General features: G+C 44.1%; 1 protein-coding gene across 2 annotated transcripts in view; it reads right to left on the bottom strand.

The window, feature by feature from the left end:
• Positions 1–15,863, bottom strand: part of LOC126539110 (phospholipase A1-like) — a 57,707-nt gene extending 41,844 nt beyond the window's left edge. The window contains exons 1-4 of one of the 2 annotated variants that reach the window (XM_055075194.2): positions 15,833–15,863; positions 13,294–13,367; positions 9,490–9,588; positions 7,373–7,503 (exon numbers count right to left, since the gene is read on the bottom strand). The gene's annotated coding sequence lies outside the window, so the exon portion shown is untranslated. The remainder of the gene's footprint in view (positions 1–7,372; positions 7,504–9,489; positions 9,589–13,293; positions 13,368–15,832) is intronic. The other variant, XM_055075195.2, reaches the window with a different exon arrangement.
• Positions 15,864–16,006: the final 143 nt, after the last annotated feature.

Here is a 16,006-nt window from a genome sequence, read left to right on the forward strand (position 1 = left end):
ACCGAGGAGCCCAATCTTTTAATAATATCATAAGAACCCAACAAACAAAGACACCAAGGGCAACACAAGAAAAATTACTTGTACTTAATAATCGAGTTAAAGAAATGATAAATTAATGGAAATTAAAGTGGATGAAAAAACTTGCTGCAGGTGGGGAACGATCCTACGTCTTCGCATTACGCATGCAATGCTCTACCGATTCAGCTACCGTGGCGCAGTTTTGCCATCCACTTTCTAAGGTATTTATGTGTTACTACGAGAACTAGCCGTGGGGCTGTTAGCCAGCGCCACCACTCACAAACCTTGGCAGCGAATGTGGAACATTCTTTCTGCCACAGGCATCACGAGTATGTGATCTTTTTGGGTGAAGGCAACTGGTCAATAAACCCACCCGTGCTACTGTGAACATCTCGGCCATGTTTTGTTGTCGTAGGCAGTGCATAAAGCTTGCAAGTGAACTGCGAAGTCACCTTTCTTTCAAATGTTCTCTTTTCAAAGAAGGCCCTGTACTCACTCTCTTCTGGATGCACTATTTCGTCATTCCCTTAGACAGGTGCGATTGGCTGATAGCTGATGTCAAGCTGTGGTTGGCTACATGGCGTACATACCGCGGCCACCACAGGGCGCCGCTACGAGTCACTGGCTAAGTGCACTGCAACTCACAGAGCACAACCGCGTTTGACTTATGTTTAGCGCGTCTTAGGCACCAAAGGCGGAAGCCATGGCACCTACATTAACATCCGAAATTAAATTTACACTGCGCGCCACGGTGACATTTAGAAGGCAGAGCACTGTGGGCACACCCCACTGCACCGTAGCCTTCACAGTGCAAGGCATTGAAGAATGAAAGGGAGCACAGCAGAGGCCGCATTTGCTAATAACTCCGGTTCTGCTGAACGCATTGAATTACTTTTTGCGGCAAATTATTTCTGAAATAGTCTATTTTCACTTCGACAAAAAGTGGATCAGGGCCCCTTGAAGCTTTACCTCAGAAGCTCCTATCTAAATATGTGAGAAAATATATTTTGCATGCAGCAGTGGAACAGCCATTTGGTCTGTTCGCGTAGGTCTTGGTGTGAACAAAAATTTGTTTTGGCACAGTGTCCAACATACATTTACATGCCTGGTACGGCTTCAATTTTAACTGAAATAATCAATACATATATACAGCAGAGACAGTTTTATGTGCATCAATGAGGCATTCATTATAAAAATCACTAGTTTCAGTATTTCTTTAATAGAATAGCTTTCATTGTGCATATACTGTGTTATAAAATAGCTTCTATAATTTAGACTTGCAACAGACAATGCATGTTCAGCACGCTTCAGACGAGTAAAAACAAAAAAAGTTTGCAGAACTAGAGCATGCCAACAAGACCATGCCCTATACTCCATCACACAAGTCATTTGCAGCACAGCCAAAAGTATGAGGCGTGCGCAGAAAATATCCTTGAACAGTGCAATATAGTTATGGGCATAAATGTCTGAATATTGGTAGGATTAAAGACTATTTTTGCTTGGTACATGATATATTACAGCAGTGAATGACATGTTAGTACTTTTGCGCTTGAAAGTCGTATACCACAAATTTCTGTGGCTGTGATAAGACGATGGGGCATGGATGAACATATCTCAAGGGGCATTCTACCTTCCTGTTGGTCTAAGGAATCCTTCAGCTTCCACAGTGCTGCAAACAACTTTTGCGATGGAGTATAGGGCATGCGTGACTAAGCCAAAGTCAACAGTCAACTTGGGGCGGTTAGTACATATTGTTGTGAGGGAACAGCGCTTAAGAACAGGCCAAGGGAGAAGACAGACACGAATGCTGTAGGAAGGTCAACCAAGAAAGCAAAATAACAATACCCTGTGACAAGAAGCACGCCTGTCCCTACATGACAGGTGCCAAGGAAGCAATTTAGAAAATTCCTTTGTTAGTATGTCGCCGCTGCTATATCGGCCAAATGAGCCATTGCATCAACGATAGATAGTGGAAACATGCTAACTCGCTTAAGGGGTGCGCCCCTTGTAGCCGCTCATCTAGTCACATGCGCGACTGTAAATGCTTTCCAAATTTTGACAAATGCATCACCTAGAAAAGATATCAAGAACGGAAAACCTTTTGAAGCATTTACTATTCATAAGTATGGTGACACATGCATCAGTGAACCGTCTATTTCTCTGCTTGAGAAAATGTTGCCATATCTCGATCACGAATTATAAAAGCATCACGTGTCATGGTCCCATGCATTTGGTGATCATCGCATATATGTAGCCTTTCACTACGCAAATAAACAGTATAGTTGCTAGTCAGCGCTTGTACCTGTCATCTCCCTAGTCCCATTGTTAAGCACTATTCCTTAGTTAAATCTAAGTTACAGAAACGATGTCCAGAGGTTTGTTCTCATGCACACAAACTCTGCTGGATAACTGTACCATGCAACATATTAAGACCGATTAAATTACAACTATGAAATTTGTTCTTCCAATTTGTGCAGGGTGGCAAAGATGGTTCCCACTTATTAACAAATTATATGTCAGCAGTTCACTACATGGAAAACACGGGGAAGGCAGGAGATGGAAATTCAAGATGAAAAGCAAAACGAGAACAAGGTAGATTATGGGGTTTAACGTGCCAAAACCATTTTCTGATTATGAGGCACGCCGTAGTGGGGGACTCCGGGAAATTGGACCACCTGGGGTTCTTTAACGTGCACCTAAATCTAAGTACACGGGTGTTTTCACATTTCGCCTCCATCAAAATGCGGCCACCGTGGCCAGGATTTGATCCTGCGACCTCGTGCTTAGCAGCCCAACACCATAGCCGCTAAGCAACCACGGCGGGTAACGAGAACAAGGTAAAAGTGGGAGCCAATGTTTCGACAAGTGGACTCGTCTTTTTCAAGGCGACATATGCTTTCCTCGGCACAGTACATATAGGTAGGGTTCTATATAAGTAAGCAACAGCACTTAGTTATTTTTTACTGGGTTGCTTAATGTCTTTTTATTTTATTTTGTTTCCTCCCTTTTTTTTTATTTATATATTTATTCCATTTTATCATTATTTTTCCATGAGCACCATTTTCTGCCACTTCCTTTATTCTCTTGCAGAGAGCCGATAGTTCAATGACCTCCAGCTAAGCAGATAATTCCCCCCCACCCCACCCCCCATTGTAGTCCAAGCCCCTTCCACGAAAGAAAGGAACCTACAGCGACACGTCAACCGGGCTAACACACGGCGCTACCTCACATTCCTCCACCAATGTTGAATAGCACACCTTTCTTTTTAATTCTACACCCTTGCCACTAACACACCCTCAGTCGTTGCCTCGCCCACCTGCCTAACCCCTCTCTCCTTCAGAAGAACCCTGCCTAGAGATATTATGCCATGGAAATCAGATGTCACCTTGAAAAAGACAAATCCATTTGTCGAAATGTTGGCTCCTGCTCTAACCTTGTTCTCGTTTTGCTGATCAACAACTACATAACTACACTAAGTAATAAGCGAGTGGACATTATCAGAGGCTTATTTTTTATCTGAACTCCTCCTTGAGCGAGCTCTGTGTCATGCTGGTAGTACGGAGCATACCAAAACTGCAGCACGAATAGCACAAACAAAAGGACACTACAGAGGTAGCACATCGAAACATCCACAGTAGAGATATCCAACACAAGAGCAAATGGAGAACTGATGGCATCGTCTATTCATTTTAACATGTGAAACAGCGCAAACAAACAGGGACAAAATGAAGCATGCAAGACAACAGAGTGATGACTCTCAAATTATTTTATTAAGGAAAATTACACACATACACATAAACATATAGGACACAAAGGTAAAACCTACAACATTAAAATTCGGGATAGCACGTGCATAACTGAACTGTTGGTGATACTTCCCAGGAAAGAATTTCTCTACTTGCATCGATCTTGATTGTTCTTGCTTTTTCCTACATCATTGGAGATTGCCCTTTGTCCTGCATGTGTCTGGGTTTTTTCTAGCTTTGTTTTGAATGATATGTGTAATCTTCCTTAATAATCTCAGCTGACAGTCAGCACCGTATTGTGTATTCATTTTGTGCCAGTTTGTTTATGGTATTTCAAGCAGTAAAATTAATCCAAACCATGGAGGAAGGAAGAAACAAGCAGAGGCCCTGAAGTCGCTCTTTGCGAAGCTCACTGACATTAGAAGTTGGCGTTACTCCGCCATCTTGTTGGGGCAGATTCTCCTCTCTTGTTTACATTTCTCGGCACAACCATGCCAGGCTGCGCAAATGTACGTGTGCCAGTGACCAATAGATCCAATCACGGTGTACACCATCAATGACAATGTCAAGTCAATGTGTCCTAGTATTGTGCTCTAGCATTGAAAAAAGTTTATAATGTGGTAAATCAGGCAGGTTGGTACATATTTGAAAAGGTGGCAGCTCAAAAAGACACGGACGGAAACACGACGACAAGGACGAGCGCCGAGTTCATAATGAACTCCGCAAGTTAGACTGTGAGGCCGGTCACCACTACGTTTGCTGGCTTTTCTGAAAACAAATCTGTGCATTCTCACAGCACTGCAAGAATGCGCAGGCGATGACCGGCAGCACACATTACGCATATCACGACCTGTGGCTAACCTATCTGCAGTTTATGAGAACAAGCACGTATGCCGGTCCTAGCTTTATAGGAATCATCTTACTTTATTGAACAAGTTTTGGACGGCCACATGCTGTGAAGATGCGGCGAGCCACAGTGCACCAACGAATAGGCCAGCAGAGGAGAACATCTTTACAAGTTTATATACACTGACTGCGGCCTCAGGTATATTGTTCGCACGGTTCTGTTCTGTGGTATGCACGAACAGTAAGCACGTATGCGTGCGGTCAGCGCATTTACATGGCCTACGTGAGACCATCAGCCGTTTGATGTGCGCACAGGCGTACATTCTTCTCTCGAGCCTTGTTCGCTCCTGCACTGCCTCCGCCCCGAAAATGAGTAACAGTGCTGAACAACGGGGCATGACTGAGACAGACGATGCGCTTCGTCAGTCATGTCCCGTTGTTCAGCATTGGTACTCGTTTTCTTCAGACATCTGCCAACCAGCCCAAATTAGCACATTATTGCACGGCCAACTTTCACTTCCCTGCACCCGTTGTGCACACAGATATCTATGGTAAGGAGGGTTCGTCCCTTAATTGCTCACAGCAGCTGCTTCTTTCCCATCATTCAGCATGGCTGTTTTACATGCCACAAATGCATTGTATGCTGTCAAAAGCAGGAACACTACACAGCTGTCACTGACCTGCAAGGCGTTTATCGTACGTATTCTGAAGCACAGCTGCTCCAGTCTATGATGACACAGCATGAATCCACCAAAGACAGCAAATATATTCCCAGATCGTCCTTCATTCGTGGCATGGTACGTGGTGCATGGCCTTGCATGCCTGCTCGTTTCACGCTTTTTACTTCTTCCAGTCCCACCTGGCCACAACAGCCAGGAGAGCACGGTTTAGATAACACAACGGAACAAAACAGGGAGACTGACGCAATCCTGTACACACGACGCCTTTGCCACGGTACAGACAGCACACACGAGCACACACCGCCATAACAAAATCACCATTGTGCCCCAACAACATGGCTGCTACAGCAAAAAATACCAGGCAACTTCCTCCACACTTTCCTAGCACGCAGGGAGTGGTGGGGCCTCTCGTCAGTTTTTATCACGGCCTCTCACCGCGATCCAAACCAACCTCCCCAGCTTGCCATCTTGCTTCGGTATAGGCTATATCTGTGACTGCATCCCTCCACTGACTTCCACAGTGTTGATGGTGATGATGACGGGGCCCTTTAGGTTTGATTTTCACTAATGAGGCAGCATCAACAAACAAAGGCTCTCGTTCCCATGCTTTCTTTAGCATTTGTGTCTCGCAATCTTCCGAGAAAGTGCTGTTCTGGAGGAGCAGGATGGCACAAAGGACTGTTCCTGGTGGAATTTGGCCAAATCGGCACAGCTGTTCAACCACTATGCTTGGTATTCACTGCATTAAATTTGGTTGTTTGTAGCATTTAAAAAAAAAAAACATCGAAGTCTACCGACTGTACCGAATATATATTTAGGCCATAATTTCTTTTACAATAATTGTCAAAAGTCACAATACTTATGAAAACTAAAGCATCGAGCTTACAACTTGGCAACTTTGGATTAAATAACGATATCACTATTCTGCAAGCTACGCCTACTGAAAACATGTAAAGTGGGCAAAATTGATGTACTATTGTACATCGTTCTGAAGTATACCAACTATTTTTTATTCTGACTTCTGCAGATTCCTCGCAAATGTAACTATTCCACGGGAGCTGTAAGCTCGTATATCCCCTTTGTGCATGTCAGATGCAGTTTACAGAGCAGTGATATCTGCTTTTGGTGCAGTTACAGACCCAACTCCATCCTTGAAATTTTTTTTATATACCCAACAATGTTCAATAACATTTTGGGAAAATGATACAGGCCTAAATCAAACTTATGCTTCCTGCAGTCCGTAAAACTTAACTTTCCCTCTGAAATGCAAGAAATTTGATGGTGATACAGTGAAAGCATTTCTACATTTTAAATATATTTTTACATATATTTCAGCAAGGATATTGGATTTGCCTGAGATAAAAAGCAAAACGTAGCACTGCTCCATCCAGGTTGATAGCCTCCCCCATTCTTAACACATAACTCCCAAGTTCCTTCCATTATCTCCCCATTAACTTCCCATACATTTTTTACTTTCTGATCTTTTGTACGTAATGTTCATTCTAAAAATCAGACGGTGGCCCCCACAAATGTTAGTAACACCAACTAACTTTTCACTGGGCGAACCTGAACACTCAAGCACAAGATAGCAGTGAGCATGGTCATCGTTCATCGGAATTTGGCCCACAAGTCAAACGTGTCATCTATTTATACATGACTCATTGCACGTTCCAGCATAATCACTGGTGCTCACATAAGTTCCAGGTTGTACAACACTATATGCTAAGTGCATGCAATCTGTTTAGACAATGTTCCCTTGCTGTGGAATTGGTGAGAGAGTTCTGATACATGAAGCTTGTCTTGTGTCAAGCGATAACACAGTAACCATGGTTGGCTGGTGAGAAATGGTTGCCAAAATAGATAAACAATTTGTACATGTCAATATGTATGTTTTAGCCCTTGTATTCAACGGAAACCTAGAGTCAGACAGGAACAGAAACTTTTTCTCAAAGTATGCAAAAGTATGCAATAATATTCTTTGCCCTCATGACAACAAAACAAATGCAAACTACAAAATCACATGCATGAGTGCCGAAAGCGGGCTGCTATTGGTAGAACAAGCTGACACGAATTAGTCATTACCGTTTCTGCATTTGGCCCCATCGGAATGCAGTCGAGAATCGAACCCGTGACCTCGTGCTCCGATGCAGAACACCATAGTCACAGGGCCACTACGACAAGTCTATGTGGATTTTCTTCTGCACCACGTCAACCTGCACGGTAACAATGGGAATATGGTAGATGCAATGGCTTAGCACGTAGTGCGACTAACGCTTCGGAAATTCTATCTCTGGCAAATAAAACATCTTGCAGAAATTATCTGTGCTACACTCTATGTAGGAAATTTGTCAGCAGAAACTCTAAACATCGTGTAAAGTGCCGTGAGGTGGCAAGCTTAGGAGCCAACTCTCTTGTCTGCTTACGCAAAGATGGTAGCAGCACACAAGGGAGACAAAGGATGGTGCAAGACACAACGCACACAACAGCGTCTGTGCTGCTTACATTGCACCGTATTTTGTACCTTGCACGTTGCTAGTACTTTCCTAAAAGCCTACCCACTCGCCCAGCTATGAATCCTTTTACATAAAGGTGGTCACCGCCGATGGCAGCTCCAGTTCACCATCATGAACACACGTGCCCTCAAACAAAGCTTTAACAATCATGTGATTCCACAAAAAAATATTGCAGCACTGGCTCAAGACCGAGCTGCGAGAGAATCGGTAGAGAACTTGGCAGAAGAAACTAAAACTTGCAGAGGCAGAAAAATAAATTTGTAGTACAACATGCAAGTCAACAAATGCCTATCGGAAGTGTAAACAAGACAAAGACACACTTGCCAACCTTTAAACATTAGAATTTGTAAAAATCCCAATGACATGACAAACCAGGGGGTTACATGCCTTAGTATGCCCTCTGCAGACACATTTTTGGGAATATATTTGTTAATGATAATATACCTTTAGCACACTACAAGCAGTATTAGAAAAAGATTGAAAAGCAGCACATTGTTTTTAGACCATGGTGACTTCTTCAGCGATTTCGCTGTTGCCAATATTGCCAGCATCAGACATCTGAGTAAACTTGGTTGAAGCAAATACCCCTCTGGTATATGGCACCTTTCACTGTCACAAAACGGCACCACAGATAATACGGAAATTTCTTTCTTGTATGCATCTCTTTTGCAGCCCTGTGCTATACCGTTTCACAAACAGAATCTACTTTTCTTTATCCCGACTTTTGCAGAATCCTCGCAAATGTAACTATTCCATGCTTTAAGCTCACATATCCCATTTGCACGTCAGATTGAATGCAATTTACAGAGCAGTGATGTCCACTTTACACAACATTTATAAAATCATAGAATGGGCCTAAATTAGTGAACTTTATGGAATATTCGGGAGAGTTGGCAGGTATGCTAAGGGATCACAGCAAGTTGGAGACGAAGTGATCAACATTTCGATAAAACGGGCTTGTCTGAAACAGCTGAGCGCGCCCATGTCTGTTTCTGCCCCCTCAAAGTTTACATGGCTATATTATTGCCACAAACATGCCGATATTAACAATATTATTCATCACTGGCATGGAAAAAAACATTTGAATGCACGTAATGTACTCAGGAGAAGAAAAAAGAATTGTGTTCAGTGCGCTCGGCTAGAGTGTACTAGAATGGGGCCATGAGTCCAACCGAGGCCACGGCAAGCGGCGAGAGTAAAGCAAAAAAACGTTGAAATTCGTGGCACCGCTGCCGCCACCTTCTCCTTAAGTTACAGCCAATGCGGTGCCTCAGGGGCTCGGCAGAACCACGCATCCCCGGCGGCAGTTAGGGCGAAGCCGAGCTGCCGTCTACTCGACACGCTGTCATCTGCTCAACACACCGTTGTGCTTGCTTTTTCCCCATCATTTCCTAATTGATTTTTTGTATGTAGCATGTGCAAAAAAAGAAGAATACGATAAAATTACTGCTTTGCCATGAATGGTGGTTCGTCACCTTCGTCAAACGATGCTGTCCGCACAATGTATATGCACACAGATGACCCGCACACATGTCTATAGTTTGTCTGGTAACTCAGCAACTCGGCAGTGTGTTCAAAGGATGAGAGGATGAGCACACCTAGTACACCTCGGTGAAAAAAACTACTGTTGTGTAGTGGGTTGCAAAACCGTATGCAGTAGATTGAAAGGTCAGGCCAAGCTCTCACTTTTCGGAGTCCCTGAAGATGAAGAAAGGCACTGGGTGCAGGAGCATAATCTTCACCGCACCGATCTGCCCTTTAGAAGCCACCGACTCCATTTGTGAGCTGCAATTTGAGGCAAAGTACACATACTGAGGCATTATGCACATATCACTGAAGGCCAGGAAGTATCTACACATTGTGGAAAGCCTGTGCTTCGATCTGATCCGGTATCCACGATCTTGCAGTATCTTCCGCAGTATTTCTACGAGCAGCACACACGCGAGTGGCCCATGCGGAAGAGAACGGTCTCACAAGCAACAGATGAAGGCCAGTCATCAAAGAGAATGCCCCCGCTATTGTATGAAAGCGCTATCTACATGCACGATTGCCACGGGCATATACCTGCCCCTCACTGTTACTAATCCTTTCCACCTTCGACTATAAATAACAACGCAGAATAAAGGAGTTCGTGATTTGCTTCTTGACAACCCAGCTGTCCAGTCCATTCGTTGCACATGCGAACGAAACATGGTGTCAGAAGTGGGATACAAGGCTACCAGCTCGAGGGAATGGTACCTGGGATAGGTGAACGTGAGAAGCAACAACATGGAGCACCTGAGGCAACCTGAACCGCTACGTCTGACAGCGGATGGCAGAAGGAACTCGAAGCGGCTTTGTCAGCAGTTCAAGTTCTTTCTGCAAGCGACAGTATGCAAAGCCAATCCAAGGTCGGAAGCGGCGAAGACGGCCCTGCTCCTTAGCGTGGCGGGGGAGGAAGCCTTGGACGTTTTTAATAATTTTGTGTTCAGCGGAGAAGAGAACAAGGAAGACTACAACACCGTGATTGCCAAGTTTGAAGAATACTGCACGGAGCAACAGAATGAAATCCACAAGCGATACGTTTTTCGTTCTCGTAGTCAAGGTGAGGCAGAGCCTTTCGAGCAGTTTTTACGCGAGTTAAAAAAAAACAAGCGCAGCACTGCAACTTTGGGACCATGGCAGACAATATGACACAGTTATCAGCTGCATCGTCATTGACATTGGAGGCATGTGACAATGGAAACCTGCATGAGGTCGAAGACATATACGACCAATAACATGCTTCCTAATTGAAGCAAATATAAACAATGTGTTTTGCTTTATTCATTCAGGGGGACCTGGTAAACCAACTACATCTCGGGTGTATGACCCATAAGAATAGGGGGAAAAAACGGCTATGCCATAAATATTTTCAAAACACACAATTAACCTACGAAAAAAATGTGCTGCGCGTAACGAATAACGTGGCCTACATTCTCCATAAATGTCAAATTTCTGCCGTTATTAGGGCATCTGGGAAACTTTGTTAGCGATTCAATATGTCGCCTTGAAAACGGCAGAAAACAAAGGTTTACCCATTTTTATTTACCACCTAATTAAACCGTGTAGTTCATTTATTTCGTTCCCCCACAACACAGTGAAAACACGCATACAAAGTTTAAAAAGGAAAGCAAACTACAAATGCAATCCATCTGATTGCGTGGCTCCGGCTACTCCAGGCACGGTCACGCTCGAACGCAGCTCCAATGCTGCGTTCGAGCGCAGCCGTACTTCTTTCTGTTCAGGACGCTCCGACGCAGCTGGGCGGCGCAGCCAGTGTCTCTTCAGGAGAACGGGATGGTGGCGCCATCTAGATTTTCAATTAAAAATGCCTCAGCGCGAAGCCCTCATCGGACCCACTCTCACAATCTAGTTCAGCTTGCTCTGTCGGCCGGCATTCTTGTTTTGATGTCCCACACTGTTACAGCGACAGCCACCTGTTTGTTGACCTGCTGTCATCCCGCAGCAAACGTGAGATGAAAAAAATTTTCTTTTTTTTCGGAAAATTTACCCTGCGTAATGTCACACCCCTAAATTTGCATCAATATTCTTTTTTAATGTGATCATTATTCGAGTAAATACAGTAGTTTGTTACATTCATGTAGAGAGAATAGTGGCGCTGCAATACTGTTCAGTGCATGGGAATGCAGGAAAGAGAGAGCTTTGAATTGCCATATTTAGAGGAGAGCCAGGACACCTTGTTTGTCTGGCAAAGCGTGTTCCATCTGTCACAATGGTTGATTCTCTACTTGAAGAACATGCAGAATTAATGTTTTCTTTTCTGCATTGTTATAAGAACACTATATATTAGAACATCACTGCTCGTGTTTGGGTGTAAGCTTCCTCGATCACCTTCTGTACTGCTACTCGTGAGCCCAGATGTAGCCGCAGCATACCAGGCGACCAAGCTGCAGCGAGTATCAAAATGTCGCTAGGTCCAGCTCCCATGTGACCACCTTCTGGGTTATGATATCACAACACACTAGCCTCCTGGGAAACGAAACCATAAATGGCTATAGAAAGTCCATTATATTAATTTCTTTAGGGTGCTCGTAGGCTTGCCAATATATATTTTATGCAATTTAGAAGTCTAGGAGCATCACTTACCAACAAAAAATGGAGAGACAAGAATATCATGTCGGTACTTTTTTAACTAAATATTTTTGCACTCAGCGTAATAGAAGACAAACAGAAGTCCCCAAACTACCCAGCTCACTCAATAACTGTGTTAAGCAAAATACTGCCAAAAGGGGGCCTAATGTAATCCATTTCTATACATAAACACACTTGTTTATACAAAAGGAATAAAAACAAATGTGATCGCATTGAGATGGCTGCTTGTGTGGGACATCAAACTGTCGATTGAAGCGGCGGCTCTTACAACTCCGAATACAAGTCAAGCCCCGAGTCATAAGATGACAGCTTGTCATCCTAGAAAGAGTCAAATTTGACTATGTCAGATTATAACCCGGACACAGTGGCACCATCATGGAAGCGCGCATCGTGGAAGCGGCCCCATTGTGGAAGACAGGAATGCGAGGACTACACCAAGAGTGCATTTGCCATTATCTGTGCCAATTTTTCTCCTTCTGCATAAGCAAAAATAAAGTGTTGTGTTGGTGTTTAACATCAGAGAAAAAAAACACGACATTGGAGGTGCAGCATTTGTTTAAAAATTGGAGGGTGCTTACGCTTGGCCTTCGTGATTTGGAATGCGATCCCTGACTGCTTCTCACGGTTCCTGGCAACTGCAGCTTATGTAACCGCATTATCACCGGAAAACACTGAGAAGGGTGAACACTATGCATGAAGGCAAGATTTCTGGAAGAAATGCAGCCTCTTGCTTGGGCCGATCCCCAAGGTAGTGCACAGCAGTGCCAAGCCTCAAACGGCAGCTGGAAAAGGAGTTTGCAATTGAGTTTCCATGTAACGGGGTTATGTTTTCTCATATATTCAAACCACAATCCGACGCTATCATGTCTGCAGGTTGTGTGAGTCATACTTTACGAATTTTACTACATATTTTACTTCGAGAAATTCAATTAGTACAGTAATGCCTATGTGCCACGCAGAGGGGTCTGCATTATTCGGGATGATTTGTCTCTCATGGACAATGCCTCCAAAGCAGACACTGGATCTTGTGCGACGCGGGGCCCTTAGCACCATAGCGTTTAAAAAAAAAAAGCTATACTTTTTTTTATTGGGTTATATGTGCCAAAACCACTTTCTGATTATGAGGCGCGCTGTAGTAGAGGACTCCGAAAATTTTGACCACCTGGGGTTCTTTAACGTGCAGCTAAATCTATGTACCACGGGTGTTTCTGCATTGCAGACCCATCGAAATGTGGCCACCATGGCCAGGATTCGATCCCGGGACCTAGTGCTCAGCAGCCCAACACCATAGCCACTGAGCAACCACGGCGGGTCAAAAGCTATACTGAAACGGTTAAGAGGAGAAATATGCCTTACTCTCCAGGTTGACCTGCACCAATGCCAGATCAACCAGGTGTAGCAGACTGATGGCACAGCCTGTGTTGAAAGGCCTGCGAATGTTTAAAGAAACATATAATGGCACATTGACAGTGCTGCCCTCTCTTTTGTGCAGCATTTTCACAGTGGCACATGCATCCTAAGAAAGAACTCGCTTATTGTCTTGCACGCTCAGATATTCAGAACTATTGAAAATTTATGCATTCTTCAATCATTCCCACATGCACAACCTATCTGTTGCATTGAATTTTTTTGGAGTGATATGTGAACACTGGGAACTAAGTAACATATGGGTCGTACTATTCCCCATTCCTGGACAAGACAGTTGCATTTTAGCAGTAGCTGAATGCAAAAGCTCTTTGTTTCTCGCAGCTGGTAGAGCAGGTGAACTCTTGCAGAAGTGAGGCATTCTTTCAAGAAGCAAAGAGAGAGATAAATTTTTTAATGGCAAAAAGATGGAGAGGTCGGCCAGAGTGAAGTGCCTCTAACCTGCTACTCCACCCTGGGGAAGGGGTTCAGGGGAACAACAGAGATAGAACGTGAAGAGGAAGGAGGGTGGTAGTATGGCAAATATGATGATGATAAGGGCTCCACTGCATACTGCTTCTGTGCAGCGTGTACGAGTACACTTCACAGCACAGTGATCTTCGCCAGCAGAGGTATAAGTTACTGCAGCGTAGCTAGAAGACTATTAATAGCTCTCATAATCTTTGCCGCTGCTAGCGCAACTGCCATATTTATACCAGACAGCAGCAACTGCAGGGCGTCAATTATTCGTCGCAGCATGGCCTTGATGACAGAGTCCGATGGTGATATTTCAGTGCACTGTCCTTGCTCGCGCTGACAGTCCAAGACCCGTGTGCACGGCAAGTGTGGCCATATATTAGATCCCAGGCTATCGCAGCTCGCTTGAAGCAACGGTTCGGAGAGATCTATCGATGCCAATTCAAATACCTTCCGCTGGACCTGCGAAATTGGAGCCAGGGAGCTCTCATTTGGACCTACAGCTTGTCCACATCGACGGCGGGATCGTCTCCTCCTCCAGTGTTGCACTGATGCCTCCTTGTGGGACATACTTGCCTTCCTCATTTGCTTCAGTATTTTTATCTAATTTTTCTGTTTAGGACAATCCTTGGAATTGGTCTCATGGGGTCCATCGCAGTTCGAGCATTTCATTTCTTTTACTGTACATGAAGATATGTCATGGCTGCCAGCACAGCGGAATTAACACCTGCCCTAGCGCAACCACCATGCACAATGTACAACCGGACGTCTATGTGCACTGGTATGCGCACGGTTTTAAATTTTTCTAAGGCAGCCAGTGTCGCTACTTCCACTGTGACTATGTTTTTCTTGGTGTTGAAACGCACTTTGATAATTCCTTCTGAAGCCACATTATCAAGGTAAGTGTTGAGAATCTGTCCGTGTACGGAATTTAAATGATTAGAGACATCGAGAGGCACAAAAGCAATCCTGTAAGTCGAAGTAGGCGGTTTGTTGGGGCCCTGCTCATTCGCGCTTTTGGTTGACCGTGCCCAGCGACTTCTGCAACACCAGTTAGAACCTCCAAAATGTACACTTGGGACTGCTCCGTGCTTATAAACCAGCTACAGAATGATTACGAGTTGTACTTTCACCTAATAACGCAGGCAATCGTTCCTCTTTGCATGCTGATGGTGCTTGATGGCACAGACACTCCACCTTTATTGATTTGACCGCAAAAGACAGAACAATTTCTAAAACTACATTCACAAATCTCAAGGTGACTATTATAACCTCCTGAGACACGGGATGAATTTGGGTGCACAGATTTTTCTTCAACTTTCAGAATAAGTCAGTGGGGTTATGAAGGTGAAAGTGTTAAATATTTTTTCAATAGCCCTGATAGTTTCAGCTAAGCACAATGTCCAATATATTGGACACGGGGATTCTACCCGGTCTTCTTCCGCCCAACCCGCATGTAATGGCGTACAGAACATTTGCTTTCGGCAATTAGAAAAGTCGCGTCAGCCACCTCATCAAACACGCAAAGCCGGTCTCCTGTAGAAAAAGAAATATTGTATGCAGTTCTGTGTGCTGCATGGGTGATTTCAATGAATGTATGCGCTATTAGCTTAACTTTGTTGAGCGCTTGTAGCCACTTTAGGAGGGTATGAATCATTGCATTTTTTGCTCGCTTACGTAAGTATTATAATTTTTGTTCACGGATGGACACAAAAATTTCCCACCACCAAGAGGCTAGCAACCTCGCTATAAGAGAAACGCGATTTCGTCCACAAGCCGCTAAATACCAATAGTACTTGTCTCCTGTTCATAGCAAGGCCATCGGAAAAGCGCGGTCAAAATAATCGGGTTGAGTCCCAGCGTCCAAATTAATGGACACGCGAAATCAAAGGAAGCGTAAAGGTAAACGCGTGAACAAATTAAAGTTCGTATTCTGTGCGTTCACTGCTGTATTAATTTTAATATAAAATAAAACATCTGCTTTGAAAATAGGTAGAAATACGAAAAACGGTACCTAGTTTTCCAGCAGGTACCACAAAACGCCGCGACGTTGAATGCCGCCACTCTGAAACTGTTTTGTGGGAATTTGACCAATGTGTTCTCATCAATGCGACATAGATGGCGCCAGCAGGTGTTCAACACATTCAACACATTGGGCAGCGGGGCTTCATGGGGGCTTCATGAGGAT

Source organism: Dermacentor andersoni, chromosome 11 (assembly GCF_023375885.2).
Source record: "Dermacentor andersoni chromosome 11, qqDerAnde1_hic_scaffold, whole genome shotgun sequence".
In the NCBI taxonomy this organism is placed as follows: domain Eukaryota; kingdom Metazoa; phylum Arthropoda; class Arachnida; order Ixodida; family Ixodidae; genus Dermacentor; species Dermacentor andersoni.